Below are 19,580 nucleotides of genomic sequence, written 5' to 3' on the forward strand. Positions count from 1 at the left end.
GAGGAGCTGATGCAGAGGTCATGGAGGAATGCTCCTTATTGGTTTTGCTTTGCAGCATACTCAGCCTGCTTTCTTGTATCTCCTGGGACAACCTGTCCAAGAGTGGGACCACCCACAGTGGGCTAAGCTCTCCCATATGAATCATTAGTCAAAAATATGCCCTAGAGGCTTGACCTCAAGGCAATCCGGCGTAGCATTTCCTCAACTGATATTCCCTTTTCCACAGTGACTCTAGCTTATAAAAGCTGACAAAAACTAAGACCACAGGCCACATCAGCTACTCCATCTTCAGTGTCTTGGTTCCCCTGAATCCGTGGTTGAAAGAGCAATACCTGGATTAGAATGTAGTCGTGGTCATCCACAGGTTGTAGCATGGCTCCTTGCTTTTCCTAGATATAGACTGAAGAGACTGGCAGTTTCTATCTTCTGGGGTGAAGTAGCCTTATGTTATCTCCTGCCTGGGACTGTAGTCTTCCCTATTTACCAGAATGTATTGACTGGATCACCATGGTAACTAACATTGGGTAAATACTTACCAAATGAATAAACAAGCATGGCCAGCACCTAGTACATATATAATAAATGTACTTATTAGCAATAATAGTATTAACAAAAGGATTATATCAGAAAAATGGAGCCTTTTGTCTTATACCTAAAATATTATAAATAATATTTCTCTCTTAAAGTTGTTGAAGGAATTTTATAGAAATCTGTGTGGCATGCCTGACATTGTATTTATGCTTAATATTGCTGAATCATTACTATGCATTATCATCATTATTAATCATTACTATTATTTTAAAGATTTAAGACCTTTCTAAGAATCAAATATCTGTAGAAAATGAGAGAGGACATTGGGGTGTCATTGTGTGTATAGGGTTTTTGTACAGCACAACTAGCTCATGCAGGTGATAACCTCGAAGTTCCTATTTGGCTTGTGGAAACTGAGACATAGAATAAGACAAGTTCATGACTGGTGGAACTTGGCACCACTCTACTCTTCTCTAAAGTTGTGGGGTATTTTTCAGACTTAGCATGACCCAGCGAGGTGCTACGGTTCCTCCCTCTCTGGGCTACGGCATTCCTTAGGGATACACGAAAGAGTGATTCCTGAGTATTACGACCACTCCAGTTGCTGCGCAGTGGACTGAGCATAGAGCAGAGACTGATAGCTGGGACTAAGCAAACATCTATCAACGATGAAAAGATCAGACAAGAGAAGATCACAGGTATGATGTTCTCAGAGCTTCCTCGGCTGCCTTGGCCACAAGACAAAAGCCTGGATCCCTGAGAACTGGATCCACAGATGATCTTGGTCACAATTCCCCCATCAGAGACCTTTTAATGACATACCACCCATCATCTCCTCTCACTTTAGAGAGAGAGAGAGATTAGTTTGTGGACCTCGGTGACTACCTTCCTGTTTTGTTCTACTGTCTACCTCCCCTGTGTCCCATTCACCAGGCTCCCAATTGTCCCATTTACAATCTACAGTGACCTTAATAACACCTGTGAAATATGAACCACCTCATCAACCCTTTTATTTTCTTATAGCAACATAATTAGCCAGATGACGAAGCTCTTTAACATGGAAGAAAACACTAAAAAAATATTGATTTTTCTACAGAGCCATAATACTTAACGTATCATTCCAAATTGAAGTAGGGACTAATTTAGGAGAAAAAAATCATAAATTTAAAACTGAGTGGAGTCCGTTTTTTTTAAAAAGGCCTAACAAAAATTATATACATATATTTCTGCATGTCGATCATTAAATTATTCATTTTAGATTTCTACTAATAAAGTATAAAGACTTGTTACTATATAGCAGGCAAGTCACTCCCATTATTAATTTGTTAGATAAATGGATTCTGTAGCTTGAAACTGTAAATGAAATGGAATTCACTAATCCTAATTGCTTTGCTTTCTACTGGTATTTTTTCCCATTAGTTCAGCATGTTTTTTTTTCTTTCTTTCTCTTTTCCACTTGAAGAGAGGAGCCTTCTTCAACTTAAAGCCTTAGGGTATACTTCACGGGTTTATTAATTATCAGGTATTCATTCAGAGGGGTTAATTAAGCAATAACTTTCTGTTGACTGCAGTATACAAAGAATAAGAGGCTTGACTTCGCCTGCTGATTAAGCACTCCTGACCGTATCTTCATTTTCTTTCCCTTGGTTGGAGGAAATAAAAGTCTTTGGCCAGTTCTACTGTTGGCTCAGCCCAGTTAAAATTAGTTATTTCAAACTCAAGCCACCTTGAGTCCACACAAAAGGAGATGGGCCCATAAAATATATAATTATTATATATTTGTATATATATTTATGTAATGTATTGTGAAATATATAATATGTAAATATATATGTGTGTGTGTGTGTGAGAGAGAGTATGTTCCTTTCAGTTGACTGCTCAAGAAACCTTTCCTTTGCTATAGTCCCATTGATCAGACAAAGAGAAAGAGTCCTCCCACAGGGAGTTTGGAAGACATGAAATAAGTCAATTGATGACTCCACATACTAGACAGGAACAGTGCCAATTCACTAGGAAACCTTGGGGTAGGGGGTGGGGCTATTGATTCTTCCAATGTCAAAATGTATTTACTCAGTTCCATAGTCAGTGTTTGCTGTTCTACCAATTAGATACTTCAAGGATGGTAGGATGGTAGGATGGTAGGTTCTTCCAGAGTTGATCAGCAATTCTCAGAACAAGAGAGGAAAGAGCTATGTGCTCTAGAAAGATCTGTTGCTGGGGTGGGTGGGGAGTAGTTAAAGTAAAGGACGCTTAAAGTTGGCTTCTAAGAGTATTTCCCAGAACAAAGGGAAAGATAAACACATAGAAGCAAAGACCAAAATACTACTACTACTACTACTAATAATAATAATAATAATAATAATAATAACTGTTAAAGGAGGTTCATGGTTCCAGGCCTAACCTTATTGGAAAATCTAGTAAGATGAGGTCATAAGAGCCTGAGTTTCTGAGTCCATAATTCCATGTTCTCCCTCTCCTCCACCTTCCAAAGCAACTCAATAGATGGCACCAGGGAAGACGTTACACTTTTCAAAACTGTTGATGTCATCAGAACCAAGGGAAGTTTGAAAACCTGTCACAGCCAGTCGGAGCCTTGAGAGACACGATGACCAATGCTATGTCCTGGACGAGGTCCTGGAAAAGAAAAAGGACATTAGGTTAAAAAAAGAACGAAGGGAATTTGAATAAATTATGGACTTTAGTTAATAATGATGCATTGACATTAGTTCATTGATTTCCACAAGCCCAGCACACTAAGTAAGAGGTGAATAAGAGGAACTCGTGGAGGGTTAGGGGAAGAGGAATATGAGGACTTTGTACTATTTGCTCACTGACTGCATGCCAAGCTCCCTGTGCCACGCTCAGGTTAAGGAGGTCTCCAACAGGGTAAATGCATTATGATTAGCATTTGGGGGGATGATTTTCTCCTCGGGGATGTTTATAGTCTTCCATTGGAGCCCATCTGACCAGTAGGAATATCTATTACCTAAGAGTGCTTGTGATACTGGATGGCCCTAGAGCTATCCGAAGAGCATGTCCCTCCTGTGGCCATGTCAAAGACTCAGTGAATCCACGGCTTCTAGGGTGGATCATTTTTTTTTCAAAGTCCTTGTCCTTGGACCACACCTCCCACTCATAACTGAGTTAAAGAAGCTGAGAAAAGAAGGCTGCACATCCTTAGGTATGAAAACACCCAGAGTGATTTACTAAGTGGCTGTGCTATGCTTGCTTCCAGGTTCAGAGTAGGCACCCGCCTTCAGCATAATTACAGTCTCCTGACTGCCAGGGGGGTGTCATTCTGCTGCAAAGAAATGCCAAAATTCACCAAGAGAACAGTCTGTGACATGCAATAAAAGGATCAGCAGCCCCCATGAGAAACAAGGGGAATGATCTAGAAGGTTCAGACTCACATGTAAAGTCACAGCAGTAGACAGCACTGGGGTCCCTCCCATGAACCCTTTTGGTTCTCCTATCCCAGGCACACTAGAGGAAAGGCAAGTCCCAATTCAGCATTCAGGAGAACAAAGGAGAAGCAGTTGTGACCAAAGACTATAAATGCCTTTCTTAAGCGACCACAGGGGACAGGCTGTTTGGTGAGTGCACTTACCAGATGGCTGGGACTGTCAGCTGCTTCCAATCAAATCTTGCACCACTGAGTTGGTGCATCCTACACATTCAGCAAGATTCTGCTGAGTTGGGGTGGAAGGGGGGGTGCCTTCGTTTGCTCCATACCTAGAAAGTGTGCTCTTGGGGTTTGGAGGGCAGAATCCAAAACCAACAAGAACGCATCAGAAAAGGGAAATGGGACACTGAAGAAGGCACCCTGTCCCAGGCCATGTGTTTTGTTTTAAGTTTATGGTGTGAGAGGGAAGGAAAGAAGAGAAACTGGTTCTTCAAGTGCATGTGGGCAGAGAGAGGCAGGGAAGGGTGAGAGAGGAGGTGGGGAGCAGACCAGGGTGAAAGGAGTAAGAGCGAGGGCTAGCCAGGAAGAAATGAGACCAGGCAAGGGATTTGCCAAATGCTAAAATTCAATTTATTATGATTAGTATTATTTTGCAAATTTTAATTTACTCATTTCAGGTATGGAAAAAAACAGAGAGTGAATTCATTTTTATGTATATGAATATTAAACATATGGATTCATTCTCATATATATGCATGTATGTATATATGGAAATGTACACTTGCATTTATAAAATGAAAAAAAACTGGAAAGCATGCTTTAGTGGTAATTAAAGAAAAATTCTCCATGCTCTAGTTCTCTTAAAGATGAAATGATTTCCTTATAAAGGAATTACTGTGAGAGGCTGGGCAGATGGTTCAGACAGTTAAGTGCATGCTGTGCAAGCAGAGGACCTGGGTTCAGGTTCCCAGCACCCACATAAAAAGCCAGGCAGGGTGACACAAACTTATTATCACAGCCAGGGTAAAGCAGAGACCCAAAGATCCTTGGAGCCTGTTGACCAAACAGTTTAGCAGAGTGGGTGAGCACCAGGTTCACAAAAGAGTCTGCCTCAAAAAGTAAGGTTGAGAGGGGTTAAGGAAAGCATGTAACGTTCATCTCCAGCTTATACACACTTGCACACAAACATACACATATACACATAAATAAATAGAAAGACGGAAACAGAGAACAATGAATAGAACAAGTTTTTTTCCTTTTTTCTTTTTCTTTTTTTTTCAGTTAGAAGGAACAGTGTCAATGAGGAACTTTCTAGTGTTTCCATCGAATATGTCCCTGTTTAACTTTAAAACTTCCCTGGCTACAAGCCTACAACAAAAATCCAGCTCTCAAGCTTTACCTGTAACTCTGGCTGCATTTGAGCAGTAGCACAAAGACACTAGGAGAAATAATGTGTGTTAGAGATGCCTCATCAATGGAAATCCCTTTCAGACATTGGGACAATGGCTGCTGAATACAATACCCCAAACACTGAAAAGGCTCTGAGTGAGAAGTGTCCCCCATAGGCTCCTGGATTTGACCTCTGGGTCCCCAACTGGTGACACGATATGGGTAGTTATGGAGGTAGGACCGTGCTTTGAGAGTTTACAGCCTCACCCCACTCCCAGTAAACTCTCTGCCTTGTGATTGTGGCTAAAGATGTGACCTCCCAGCTTCCCAGCTTCCTGCTCCTGCCGCACATTGTCACACCCTCCCTGTCCTTGTGGAGTTTTCTTCTTGAAGCATATGCCAAAATAAACTCTTTCTTCTTTGACCACAGTGCTTTATCACAACAACAGAAAAGTAACTAATAAAAAGCTTTGATGTTTTCTTCAGCCTTTCATTGTGACAGAGTCTTGCACACTTAGCAATACCCTGGAGCCACCAGACTTGTTCACAGCTGCATAGCACATCAGGCCCAGCAGACAGATCTGTTTCTACAAGACATGTCTGTCAAAGGAAAAGGCAAAGCTCTGTGATGGAACACATCTTTCATAGCTGTCCTATTCCAAGCCATTCTGAATAGCAGAGGTGTGGGGGTCTGATTGGAGCACAATTTATTTTGTTTTCTAGCTTCCACACACAGCACACAGACATGAAGCCCAGAAGTTCCTGTATAAACATAAATAAAATGAGCAATTTTGATTATGTGCCTTCTGCCTCCAGAATGTCTTCTAAGCCCTGTGATTAAAGCCCTCAAAGGTTCGATTTTTCCCCCTATAAAGTGACAGTGCACTAGGCAGAGGGAGGTTTGCAAGACACCTCCTGGCACTGGGTTTCCCCTCCCTGTCCTCTTCTTAGGCTGTGCAGCTTCTATCCCATTCTCTTCTTCATGGTGTATAGTCTGGCAGCTGGGGAAATTGTTGGTGTTGAGGTCTGGATGATGGCAAGGGAGAAAATTAGAAAAGTGAAGGTAAAACCAAGTGCCTGGAAGTTGTTGGGTAAATAGAAACTGATTTGGGAAGCCCCCACCCCACCCCTGTTGCCTCCCATCTTCCATGTCCTCATTGTAAAAGCACCAGCAGGAAGAATTTGAGCCTGGGACGTGCTGCAGTCTGATTTAACAAGATTATGAACTTGAACCTTATGGAGAAAGAGAGGCGAGTGGGGCTGAAGGGAGAAAGGGGTGCTGGCTTCCTGGATTTGGGATGGAACACTGCCTTCCAAGACCAGTCCAATTTGCTTTGCCCAGAAGTGACTGGAATTCACGCATTTTTGCAGCCAATGGTTAATGGTTAGAAATCCATCCATAAAAACGTGGTCAGTAAGCTATAATTTTCCCTCTTGAAGATTGCTGCATTGTGTAGAGATTTTTGCTTTGCTTATTTGTTTGTTTATTTAAAAAAAAAACTCTGATGACAGACTAAAAATACCATGGCGTTTATTGTTGATCAGGGTGTCTAAGTGTTTCTAAATCAGGATTTCAATGGATTTACTGTCATTAAATGTGAACTTTCTCTGGAAGGGAGTAAGTGGGGCAAAAAGGACCAGGATGCAAACATACTATTTTGTTTGTTTTGTTGGAATTCTTTCCCCAGAGCTTTAAGCAGTCCAAAGGCATTTTAAATGTTGTAGAATACCAGTGTGTCTTTAGTATTCATACCTGTGTACCTAAGACCTTACTGTCTCCACCTTTCCTTGCTGAGATTACAACAGTGTGCCACCACACCTAGCATTTTAACATGGGCTCTGGGGATCGAACTCAGGTCCTTCAGCTTGCAAGGCAAGCACTTTACTGACTAAGCCATTCTTCATGCTCTCCAGCTATTTCTTTCTTCAACCCAATAAACAAGATGATATTACCTAGAAATTGGGCAAGCTACATCACGGGAACTGGGTCCAGGAGACCTTTGGGCTATCTCCAGCTTCTGTCTCACATCTTCTTAAATAACCTGTCAGAGTTATCCCTTATTCTTGCAGAGGATGTAGGTTGTAGCAGTGTTCCCAAATCTGGCTGGTCCTGACAATCACCTGTGATGCTTAGTGAACATACCTTCCTTTGGATCTCTACTTCAACTGAGCATTAGATTCAACTAGGGAGCTTTTAGAACTCCTGATGACCAAGCTGTTTCCAGACCAGTTCCATCAGAAACTTGGGGCATGGGCTCCAAGCATCAGTAGCTCTAACACTCCCCAGGTGGCTCATGCATGCAGCCAAGTTTGAATACTACTGTGGAAGCTATGATTCAGCAGTCTTTTTAAGGACCTCTGAGGGGACACGAGCCACAAGCTCTCTAGGAAAATCTTACACTCATGAAGCAATCTCTGAAATACAGATTATATAGCCAAAATGTTTGCGACCAGACATTTATTGGATTGGGGATTATTTTTTCCAGATTTGGAATATTTATCAATACATAATGAGATATATTGGGGATGAGACCCAAGTCTGAAGATGGTACTCACTTTTATTTTATAAACAACTGAGTACCATAGTATGAGGGTGATTTTAGACAACATTTTAAAATAATTTCTTGCATAACGTCTGATTTCACTATATGAGATTGTCCATACTTGGCATGATTCCAGCACACAGAAAGTTATAAATATCAGAAGATTGGGGATTTTGAACTTGTAGAATTGAGAATGCTCAAACTAATGAACATCACATCAGGGCTCAGGCCAACACTATGTCTGAAAGGTAGGTAACATGTCTTCCCAGACTGGCTAATCAAAACTCACTGTCCTGAGCATAGGCTAGGGGTTCCTCTGATCCTATGCCATCACTTGGGGGAATGAAATGGGTATCCCTTGGTCGCAGGTGGTGTCTTTCCTAAGAACACATAAAGGTTGAGATGGGTGTGTTTGTCACCTTACATGGTGAAGTTAGAAAGCAAGGAAGACAAACTATGAAGGAGACCCGCAGAGGCCACAGGAAGACATGGATAGGGAGAAAGTAAGAAGGGGAGAGATTGTTGCATTTTCCAAAGCCTTTTGTCCATTGCCAGTTCCAATCTTTAGAGACTGCATGCTCCTCTGGGCCCTTCTAAATAAGGCAAGGGAGAAACACTGTTTCCTAGAGATGAGCCTGCAAATTCATAGGTTTAATAATAGTACTAAAATGAACCAGGAGGACCTCAAAACACGTTTCTCTCCTGCAGTCCTTTTCAGAGTTTTAAACACAGATGGGTATTTTGAGTTTCCAAATCAAGAATTCAATAGGGGGAGTTGCCATGGACTGCTTCCTTCCTATCTGAGGGTCTGGCACTCTAAAGAACAGAGCCTGGGCTGTCTCCGTGAAACTGTGATTTTCTGTTATCCATGTAGTGGGAAATGGTGATGGTGATGGCCAACTTCCATAAAGTGCTTAAATTCCACTGGATGTAGGCCGTCTCTCCAACCCCATATGAGGAACCAACGTCTTACAAAACGGAATGAGGACTGAAGACACCACTCAGCAGTTAAGAGCACTTGCTGGTGTCCAGGGACCTGAGTTTGGTTCCCAGCACCCACATCACATCAGGTAGCTCATAACTGACTCTAAGTCCAGCTTCAGGGGATCTTCAGGGAGACCCTCTTCTGGTCTTCTTGGGCACTCACATGCATGTACTCACATACACACACACACACACACACACACACACACACACACACACACACATCCCACTAAAAATAATGTAAAGTAAATGGAATGAAAAGAAAAAAAACATTTAAGAAAAAAGAATTGACCTTCATCAGAGCTTGTGAAATCCTGTGTGATGTTTCTAGGATCTATTCCACAATAAACTTCCTTGTACGACCCACTGATGTATGATGTTTTGTTTGTGTTCTGACAAATAAAGCTGGTCTAGAGATCAGAGGGCAGAGCTAGCCACTAGTTAACCATAGAGGACAGGCAGTAATGGTGGCACACACCTTTAATCCCAGCACTTGGGAGAAAGAAGCAGGAAGATCAAGAGTTGAAGGCCACCCTGGGCTACATAAGATTGAACCAGTCTAAAAGAGAAACAGAGTCTGGCAGTGGTGGTAATACACGCCTTTGATTCCAGCACACAAGAGGCTTGTGCCATTAATCTCAGCACTAGGGAAGTGGAGACAGGACTATAAGGTGGATGGAGACAGGATCTTGTGCCAATTCAGTCTGAGGACTCATAGAGACAGGAGCGCCCACTTGGTCTGAGATTTCATAGCGGTAAGACATCTCTAGAAGTTGCTGCTCTGCTTCTCTGATCTTTCAGCTTTCACCCTCCATATCCGACTCAGGGTTTTTGTTGCTAAGACTAATTAGGATCGTGCTTCAACCCACAGTCCATCTTTTCTCATCACAAAATTTACCTCTTTTTGACTTTGGGCTTATTGTGTCAAAATGGATAGCCAATGAAATAAATGGACCATTTTGTGCTTGGTGATGTGACTTTTGTCCAATGTGGGGAGTTGTGAAGAGAGCACGGTGACTGTAGATGACACAGAGTACTTCCTACCCTAAAGAACTCCCTGCACACTCTGGACTGCTTTCCACCTCAGCCTCTGGAAACTACTCATGGCTTTTGTTCCTATAGTTTCAGCTTCCCGGATTCATTTCCAGACAGTCAAGTGATCGGAATCCCGCAGTAATATTCACTTGAGTCTGGCTTCCTCCACTTCCTGTGATGCATCTGAGACCCATTTACAATGCTCACATATCTGACATGTGTCCCTTCTTATTCCTCAGTTGTATTTCACTGAATGTGTGTACCAAAATTTGTAGTGGTATTTGCTCCACTCATGACCTTGGGCTATACGGCCCAAAGGAGGTGGTGCTTCCTGCCATTGTATGTGACCGCTTATAAGGAGTTGGAGAAGGGTCACAGGTCCCTTCTCCCTGCTCCCTGCCCCTGCTTGTGAGGTAGATTTGCACCTGGTCAGATCAAAGGATGACTTCTGTTGTCTACTCCGTTCTGTAATCAAGAGTGTATTTCCTCAATTTATATCTTAATAAATTCTGTTATTATTTTAATTCATGTGGATTGATCATAATAATAATTTGTATATCCACCCATTAGTTGGATGGCATATTCTCTAGCAATAATAAAGAAATATACTCTAAACATTTGTATTGTATTTTTTGGTGTGCGTATGTGTATAAGTGTGTGCATGTGTGAGATTGTATGCATATGCGAGTGTTTATTTGTGTGTGTGTGTGTGTTTGTGTGCGTAAGCACAATTTTCAATCCTCTTAAGTAAACACTGGGGGATGAAATTACTGGATCATATATAAAGAGATTGTTTATTTTATTCAAGTGCCAGACTGCTTTCCAAGTGGCTATACAGCTTTGTGTACACTCCAGGCAAGGATGAAGGCTGCAAATGTTCCCATTCTTTGCCTTTCGAGTTGCCAATTAAATTTCTGAAAGTTATTTTTGATGTCCTATTGCATAGGTAGTGGCGTCTCAGTGTGGTTTTTAACTAGAGTTTACCGATGACTAATGACACTCTGCATCTTTTCATGTCCACATCCATCATCTCTGTATCTTCCTTGATGAAGTATCTATTCAAATCCTTTGCCCATTTGTATTATGTTGTTTTCTTATTATTGAGTTTTGAGCATTCTTTATAGATTATCTATACTAATCCTTCATCAGATATGAATTTTGCAAATATTTTCTCATAGCTCGTGGCTGGCTTATTCATCTTAACAGTGCCCTCTGAAGGGAAGGAATTTGTAATTTTCATGAGGTTCAATTTGTCAATTTTTTTTCCAAAATGCACTGTGCCTGTTGTGTTGAACTGAAAAGAAAAATTTTTGTTCAAGCCAAAGCTGTCTAGTATCCTTGAGAAGTTTTGTGTGTTTATACGCAGTGGCCCATCATCCAGTTTCAGTGCCTTCTTGCATGTGGTGTAAGGTATATTTATTTTGCACAGGAATGCCCAATTATTCCAGCACCATTTGTGGCAAAGATTATTTCCATGATTGACTCATAATGTACAGTCCTATTTCCTTAGTTATTTTTAGCTGCTGCCCCAGGGCTGAAGCATACTTTTAAAAGTTTTTGCATTCAACCTGCAAATAACACATTAACCCTATGTGGATAAGAAAGCCCCTTACAATGTAAACTTCCAGCATCCCTCCAAGATATGCCCTCTCTTCCTGGGTTCCTGAAACAGAGCTCTTTTGGAAGCTCTGTCCTGCTTACCAAGAAAAGCCACATTCTGACCTGAGTCCACAGTGGAGGTTGTGGAGGGGTACCCTCTTGCCTCTCCCCAAGAAGTGAGAAATCTCTGTTGGAGCTGGGATAGGTTATGGACTCCTTCATTTTGGTCCTCCATTTACAGTAGGGTTGTACCTTTCAGATTGCCTCAGCCTTAATGTGTCCTCATTTTTGTCTAATTATTAATGAGCATGATGATGCCCTCTAAGCAGCTTTACGATTTTGTAAGGCAAGAAGGTCCCAAGGAGAACGAATGTCTTCCATTTCTATATGTCAGTGGCTTCAGTCCCTAATGGAGGGAGGCTTTCTGGCATTCTTGAACACAGTCTTACCTGTGGACATGTGGAGGAGGTTCTGGATGAAAAACCTCAGAGAGGAGAGCTCCTGATGTCTTTGCCCTCCTGTGATTACATACTCTCATGTGAGCTAATATTCGGTCTTTAGCAATGTGTTACTGATTTGAAAGTGGTTCATTCCTTCCTGAGGATCCTGGGATTCCATCTTGGGTCTCCTTGTAAAAACAAACAAAAAACTCTCTTTACTTGGGTCACTTGGTTTTTCTGGACTCCCAACTGTCATATGGGTTCAAGGACAGTTAAGATTTTTAGTTCATTACCGTACCTGTCAGGGTAAAATAGTCCCCTATATCATGATGGATTCGAAACTTCCTCTTGACACAAAGGCTCCAAGCTTCTAGCAAATATCTCTTTCCCTTTCAGATGGCTATAGAACATAGCCCAGATCAATAGCCTAGCTGAATTTTCAGCTAGCCCCTCGAATAAAATATTAAGCTTACCACCTTACGTGGGTATTTAAGTATTGACTGACTGAACCAGGTGAACTATTTGTAGACACATGTGTAAACACACAAATCTCATTCATGATGGTACCTTCTATTTCCAGGCAGACAGTTTCAGTTTAGAATTCTTCTGTTGTATTCTAATACTTCTGTTTAACTTTTCAAAATACAGAAAAATAATGTGGCAACTGTTTTATCTTTTACAGACTTCTATAATAGATTGCATGAGCCAAGCAGTCTAAAATAAGATATCCAACCTCTCAAAGTCTTAGAGAACAGTCCACTGTTGAGATGTGGGCAGAGTTCAGAGGCTCCCAGAGGAGAAACTCTACCTTTCTCTCAGCTGTTGACAGTGGTCCTTGGTGTGCTTGGTTTGTGACAGACAGCATCACACTAACCTCTGCCTCCATCTGCTCCTGATTGTCCCCTCTGTCTCTAGACCTTCTCCTTGTCTAACAAAAGCACCTTGTAGTAGTGTTAGAGTCTACTCTCAACCCAAGACCCACTCCCCCTGAGAGTGCCAGTATCATCTGCTACATTCCTTCTTAATAAAGTCACCTTTGTGGTGTCTGAGGCTTAGGATTAAGTGGATACAAACCATATATGTGTGGTTTATGGATTTGTGTGTGTGTGTGTGTGTGTGTGTGTGTGTGTGTGTGTGTGTGTTATATTTTGAATGTGGCCTGTAATACCACCAATCCATGTTAAACAGGTCACACACAGCACATTGTGTTTATGAGTATGTATCTTGGATCCCCCTAACCCATGACCTGAGGCCCAGGGGAGTTGTTTGTCATCATGATGGGTGCCTGACAGTTTTGTAAGCTCTCCTGAAACATTGTGGCTTAATCAATGAAGCCGTTTGCTAATACTTGTTCTGACACCCCATGGACTGGCCTGAGATGTTTTCAATCCACCTCAAATGAACTTGAGATTGATCTGTGATCTCAGAGTAAAGTGGCAAGATCACCAACATAAAGCCCACAAAAAACTGAGGCAAAACTCAGGCAGGAGTAATTAATGACCCAAAGTCAACTTACTAGTAAGCATAGCCATCCATTTCTGTGTGGTGGGCACAGACTCTTTTTGATTTGTTTGTTTATTGTTTGTTTGTCTATCTGTTGTCATGGAAGTGAGCCACTATGGTACCACAATGATGTGCATAGCTTAATCCTGATATTCAAAAATTAAGACCTGTGCTTACTTCTCCGCCAGTCCACTCGTTTTTAGGATTCGAGCAGCAAAAGCATCCATGTCTCTGCCTCAGTTTTCCCATCTGCTAAATAGAAATAATGCTCCTTACAGTCTGTCGGTGTTGTCCTGAAGAGTCAATTAAGTGTGGAAACGTGGGCATGCAGGGAAAATACACTTTAATAAGTGTCAATAACCTCCCCCTGTGATGCCGCTCATGTGTGTGTGTGTGTGTGTGTGTGTGTGTGTGTGTGTGTGTGTGTGTGTGTGTGAAGGAGTGCACGTATACAAGCATATGGAGACCAGAGATCAACATCAGTTCTCCTCTTCAGTCACTCTCTATCCTATTTTTTGAAGCATGGTCTTTCACTGGATCTGGAACTCACTTAATTTGATTAGACCCAATGGTCAGCCAGCCCTAGTCATTCCCCTGTCTCAGCCTCCCTACTGCCAGGATTATAGGCACACATTGCTGTGTGCTTTATCAACTGAACCATCACCCCCGTGACACCATCTCAATGGTCATTAAACCAGTAGTCATTTCCCACGTGGAAGGCTAGCAGTGCTTTGAGTTATTTTTCTGTCCGTATGAGAATGAAAGAGAGAAAGAGTCCTACCTAGTAGAGAAGTCAGGAGAAGGGGATTTCCTGTTACCCAGTCACATGGCCTGCAGTAACACAGCTTGCTTCTCTAGGCTTCTGTCTCCTTAAACAGAAAACATACCATGCCACAGTTTTTTAACATCTTGGAGCATCTTTAAATGAATGTGCATGATAACAATGGAATGCCAGGGAAACCTTCGGATGTTCTCCTCATGTATTCTAGAACCTCACCAAAATCTCTTAGCCGAGGGAGTAGAATGAACACACTCCAGAGACTAAAAGTGAAGTCTACATTCGCCAGGAAGGAAGATCCAGATTTGAAGGTGAGACAGACAGAAGAATGTATGAGCCCCCCCCCCCCCCGCCCCCGTGCCCAGTAAAAAGAGGATTTAAGGCCTCTCTCTTTGAAGAGCTCCTGGCATGATACCAAGTCCACTCTCACAAGGTCCAATGTTTACAGCCACTCTAAAACCTCCCAAGCATGTATTTCACAAAAGCACGGTTTGTCCAAATCCCCTGCAATGTCTCCAAAGGGAAAGAACAGAGTCAGTAATCAGGCTGTGCCTGTGTGTTGTTAATTCTCCATTCCCAGCTCGGATATGCACATGTGCATGCACGCACACACACACTCACATAAACACAGCCGTACATATATACACTGACGTCTAATATACTAAGGGATCAAATTACAGTTACAGCATAGTAAAGCTATGTTCAGTGTGTGTGTGTGTGTGTGTGTGTTCAAAATAAATTTTAGACTCTTTCCTTAGGGTTCTAAATCCTTAAAATGTGAAGAAATGATAGATTCTGGGACAAGTAAACAAACTGTCTTCATAGGCCAGATACGTATTTTGCAGGCCCAGTTACTGGCCTATGAAAGTAGGGGCCCCTTCTCCAAAATGTAACCGTTTCGGAACTACAAGGGCAAAGCATTCACAGGAGTGTGACTTGTGCATGCAAGCTGGCAGACCCCATGATACCAGTCTGCAGCCATGAAAACAGGTCCTGAATGGTACTTGTACCATTTTGGGGGGACTCAATGTCCTGATAAGTGTTGATGGAGGTGCCTTTCATCAAGACATCGGGGTATCTTTGGTGTTAGATTGGCTTGATGGGGTTGCTTCGGCTGGACCATATATCACCACCACTCCACTGTTGCATGAATCCTAAATGGTCTTCTAATAAAAACCCAGAGACAGATATTGGGATAAATGCTGAAAGATCAGAGAGACAAAGGAACAAGCCACAGCCAGTTCTCACCTGGTCAACTCCACAAATCCTCTGACTGAGTGCCCCTGAGTTCTCAGCCGAAAGGACCTGATTTCTGTCTCCTCCTGCCTTATATTCCTTTCTCTGCCCAGCCATATCACTTCCTGTCTCAACCTTCCTAGTGCTGGGATCTAAGGCGTGTGATCCCAAATGCTGGAATTAGAGATGTGTGCCACCACTGCCTGGCTGTTTCTCTTTTAGACTGGATTAATCTCAAGTAGCCCAGTGTAGCCTTGAGCTCTCAGAAATCCAGACAGATCTCTGCCTCTGCCTCCTGAGTGTTAGGATTAAAGGTGTGTGCCACCACTGCCTGATCTCTGTGGCTAACTCTGTGGCTGGTTCTGTCCTCTGATCTTCAGGCAAGCTTTATTTCTTAGATTACAAATATATCACCACACTCCACCATTTCGAATTTCAATTCTCACTTACTAACCTGGGCATGCCCAGGACAGAGTCTTGGAGGGTCATCTGCACGTACTTGGGCAGAAGTATTTACAAAACTGTGTCCAAACCTAAAGTCACTATATCTTAAGCAAGAAGCTGTTTTTCCTAGGGTGCACATGAGCCTTCATGGCCTGACAAGTGGTTCCCAATCTGTTCTTTTACCTGCAATAGGGTTCTTTCCTTAAGTGGGAAAGAGCCTTGGTTAGAAACTCCCTTGGTGCCAGGTTTTGGATGCATCAGCGGGGAGTGAAGACTGGAAGCGTAGGGGCAGAAGAAGGGGGAAGGGGAAGGGGAAGAAAAGGGAGTGGAGGGGAGGGGACAGAAAGGAGGAGAAGAAAAGGCCTAGCTTGGGTTTGGAGAGTTCCCTGGCTGCTTCTCCAGGCTGACACAGACAACTTTTGGCAGTAAGATCCTGGAGCTAGGCGGGAGGCTCTACTGCTCTCATTGGTCTGCCTGTGGCTGTTGCTAAGCGGATGGACCAATGATGTGCGGGGACATCGGGGCTCCTCCCCGCTAGGCCCGCAGGGCTCTGGGTGCAGAATCCTGCAGAGAAGCCTAGGCAGTCACTGTCCAACCCTTCTGCTGCTGGTTTGAAGGGGAGGTTGGGACAGAGGCCTCGCCTGTCAGGCTGGTAACAGCTCTTCTTTTTCTTCCTTAACTTCTGTCACCTTTACAGGGCCTGGAGGGTTCTGGCTCTGGGGATTTGGGGTTTTGTTTTCTCGTTTTATCCTCGACTTTGTTGTGCAAGTGTGTGTTTTACATTTTAATAAATTTATTTATTATATGAACTCTCACGAGAGAACCCACTAAACATCTCCTACCCTTCTGTCTTAAAGACTCACAAAACTTGAATCTTTACACTGCAACCAGAAAGACAGAAATACACACACACACACACACACACACACACACACACACACGGGGCAGGGTGTGGGAGGTGGGGGTGGGTGGTATTTGGCATGGAAGGATAATTTCCTTGCCTCCAAGCAGGGCCTTAGTTTATAAAACGAAACTTTAGACTGGAGAGATCCCATGTATATGGACAGCATTGAGTGTCTTTTTTTTTTTTTTTTTTTTGGTTTTTCGAGACAGGGTTTCTCTGTGTAGCTTTGCGCCTTTCCTGGAACTCACTTGGTAGCCCAGGCTGGCCTCGAACTCACAGAGATCCGCCTGGCTCTGCCTCCCGAGTGCTGGGATTAAAGGCGTGCGCCACCACCGCCCGGCGCATTGAGTGTCTTGAATAATAATAATTGTGGCAATATTAATAAGTGATCATTGTTTGAGGACATACAATGTGGTAGATACTGTGCTAAGCAATTGGTATGCTCCATCCTACTTGAAGCTTGTTACGTAGAGGAGTAAACTGAGGCACAGCAGTGAAACGGCCTCACCAGATGGCAAGGCTAAAGCAGGGCTCGTATCTGATACTATCTCCAGAACCTAGAATTTCACTTTTCTGTTCAACAGTTCTGCCGTAGGCCACATGCTAAGGGGTTTCCTAAGTCTCCTATGTGGGGATGGACCTCAGTAGAGTCTGTTGCTGGCTGCCCCTCTCCAGGAAGTCCCAGGCACAGACAGCAGGAGTACAGTTGTTGTCACCCTTCACCTAGTCTAACCATCTCCAGTAGGGGTGCCTGTTGAAAATCCGTGTTACATGTGTCTTCCCCAGGAATCTGTGGAGAACAGAGGGGCTTGTGCTTCTTGGGGGAAAGCTTTATTTCCATTTTACAATACACAGTCACTGCAGGCAGCTCTCATAGAGACCAAGGCTGCATGATCTTGTCCTTCCCACGTGACTGTCAATGCAGTTCTATAACACGGAACTTCAGACTTCATGCAAACTTGATGTGATACTCGGAGCCCTATTCCAGCCGTGTGAGTTGTCCAAAGGAGCATACCCAAGCAAATATGTTCGTTTTCAGCCTAAAGCTTTCCTTTTCTCTGTTCTTCAAGGGATTTTCTTCCAATCCATTGTGTTCAGCTTAAACATCATGGTGCTTAATATGAGATGCAAAATTATGCTAACTTACTGGGAGCCCACTGAAGCACAGAGATGTATACCTCTGTCCTAAAGTCACACAGTAATAGGGTGGCTGTCCCGGTTTTAAATTATATACATATCCTGCCTCCTTCCTACTCCTTAGTCAGTACCATACTCTCCACTTCTCACAAATGGCTTTCAAGCTTTCTGTGTAAAGCACCATGTTTTTAAAATGCATGAGTTTGAAACGCACGTGTACACACACACATACACACACACAAAGTGTGCGGGTGAGAAATGAAATCTATTCTACTTTTTCTTTACAAGCTGCCTGAGCTGTGGCCCTCAGCCAGAAGCAGGCTTGGCCAGTGAAGAGGCTGGGCTGGCCTGGCTTGTTCCTACCTGGCAGCCTTCTACTTGCCCCTAGTCCCAGCTTTGAGTCTGGCAAGAAGAAAGCATTCAGTACTCTGTCTGTGGTTGCCTAGTAGGTTGAGAACAAAGGTCTCAGTTACCCTTCACTGTGCAGCAGTGGCCTGAGCATGCGTGTCTCCCATCTGACATGGAACAAGACATGGAAGGTGCTGTTCTCATGACTCACCGGAGACGTGCTGCAGTTCCTTGCAGAACAGAATCCCGAAGCAGGGCAGAACCTTTGCAGCTCTCCCCATCTCCAGAGACTCACTGGGTCCCAAAAAGATAGTGCTGTCTCCTCTCCTTAAATCCCCCAGCTTATACAGCCCTGCCAAAGTGCTCCTTATGATCTTTTGCCATGAAATTTATCTTCTACAGGTTTTTCATCTAAATATATACAAAATAAAAAACTGGGGTTGCAGCAAAGCAGATTGTCGTGTTTGTGGAGGCTGATACTTTGGCTGGCTGTTTTCCCTAGGAACTCTCTTGGAGGCCCTGAATGAATGTGGAGGCATGTGGGTAAGGCAGCTCTCTTCCCAACTTGTCATCCCTCCTGCTGCAACCTCTGAGCCCTCCTAAGCTTTCCCCAGTGAGTAAGTAGCCTGCCTGCACAGTGCCATGTCTTCCTGTTTCCTGTATTCTTTGGGGGCCTTGATCAGCTGTGGCAAATGTCCTTTTTCCTGTCTGCTTCTCCTGGCTTGGGGCATGTTCTGCTTCTATGCTAGAGGTTTGTCAATCAGACGTAAACAAAGCTTCTCTCAGCTAAGTAGGAGATGCACTGTGACCCCAAGTCCCACTAAACGAGCCTTACACCACTGGCCATGCTACAGAAGACGTGTGTGTTCATGTGTGTGCCCTGGTGACATGGGATAATGGGGGGCTTCATCTGGAACAATAAAAACAAGCCTTCGGGAGGAAGAGCTCACAAATAGGCTGACAGTGGAGGTTTGGGATGTGTATGGACAGGGAGAAACTAGCAGGGATAGAGTCCTGTGCAGGACCTAGCCTCCACTGCACCATGAGAATAGTAAGCAGAGTTCTGAACACTCCAATCCACTTTCCATGGATGGGAAACTATATTTTATTGAAACTGGTAAAAATCAGCTGCTCAAGGAATATTGTTCTTTCCCTAGAGGTGAGAAATTGAGACCATATGTTCAGGCCTGGTCCTGTTTAGGTGGGTGTATAGCTTAGCAAAGGAATAAAATCAACACATTTTTTTCATTGCTCCCATAATCAGGGTGTGGGAACATTGAAGTCCTGATTTTTTACTTGGCCCAGT

General features: G+C 43.2%; 2 long non-coding RNA genes across 4 annotated transcripts in view; one reads left to right on the plus strand and one right to left on the minus strand.

Moving 5' to 3' along the window:
• Window positions 1–2,912: 2,912 nt before the first annotated feature.
• On the minus strand, window positions 2,913–14,388 carry LOC131910652 (uncharacterized). Of its 2 annotated transcripts, none has more exons than XR_009379186.1 (3): window positions 14,209–14,388; window positions 11,934–12,112; window positions 2,913–3,165 (listed from the first exon to the last, which is right to left on the minus strand). It is a non-coding gene; the product is annotated as an uncharacterized LOC131910652 (long non-coding RNA). The 2 variants fall into 2 exon arrangements; XR_009379187.1 differs by lacking the exon at window positions 2,913–3,165 and adding an exon at window positions 10,695–11,179.
• Window positions 14,389–14,423: 35 nt separating this feature from the next.
• Window positions 14,424–19,580, plus strand: part of LOC131910653 (uncharacterized) — a 29,310-nt gene continuing 24,153 nt past the window's right edge. The window contains exons 1-2 of one of the 2 annotated variants that reach the window (XR_009379189.1): window positions 14,424–14,516; window positions 18,777–18,891. This is a non-coding gene — a long non-coding RNA (uncharacterized LOC131910653). The remainder of the gene's footprint in view (window positions 14,517–18,776; window positions 18,892–19,580) is intronic. The other variant, XR_009379188.1, reaches the window with a different exon arrangement.

The sequence above is a fragment of the Peromyscus eremicus genome, chromosome 5 (genome assembly GCF_949786415.1).
Source record: "Peromyscus eremicus chromosome 5, PerEre_H2_v1, whole genome shotgun sequence".
Taxonomy (NCBI): Eukaryota; Metazoa; Chordata; class Mammalia; order Rodentia; family Cricetidae; genus Peromyscus; species Peromyscus eremicus.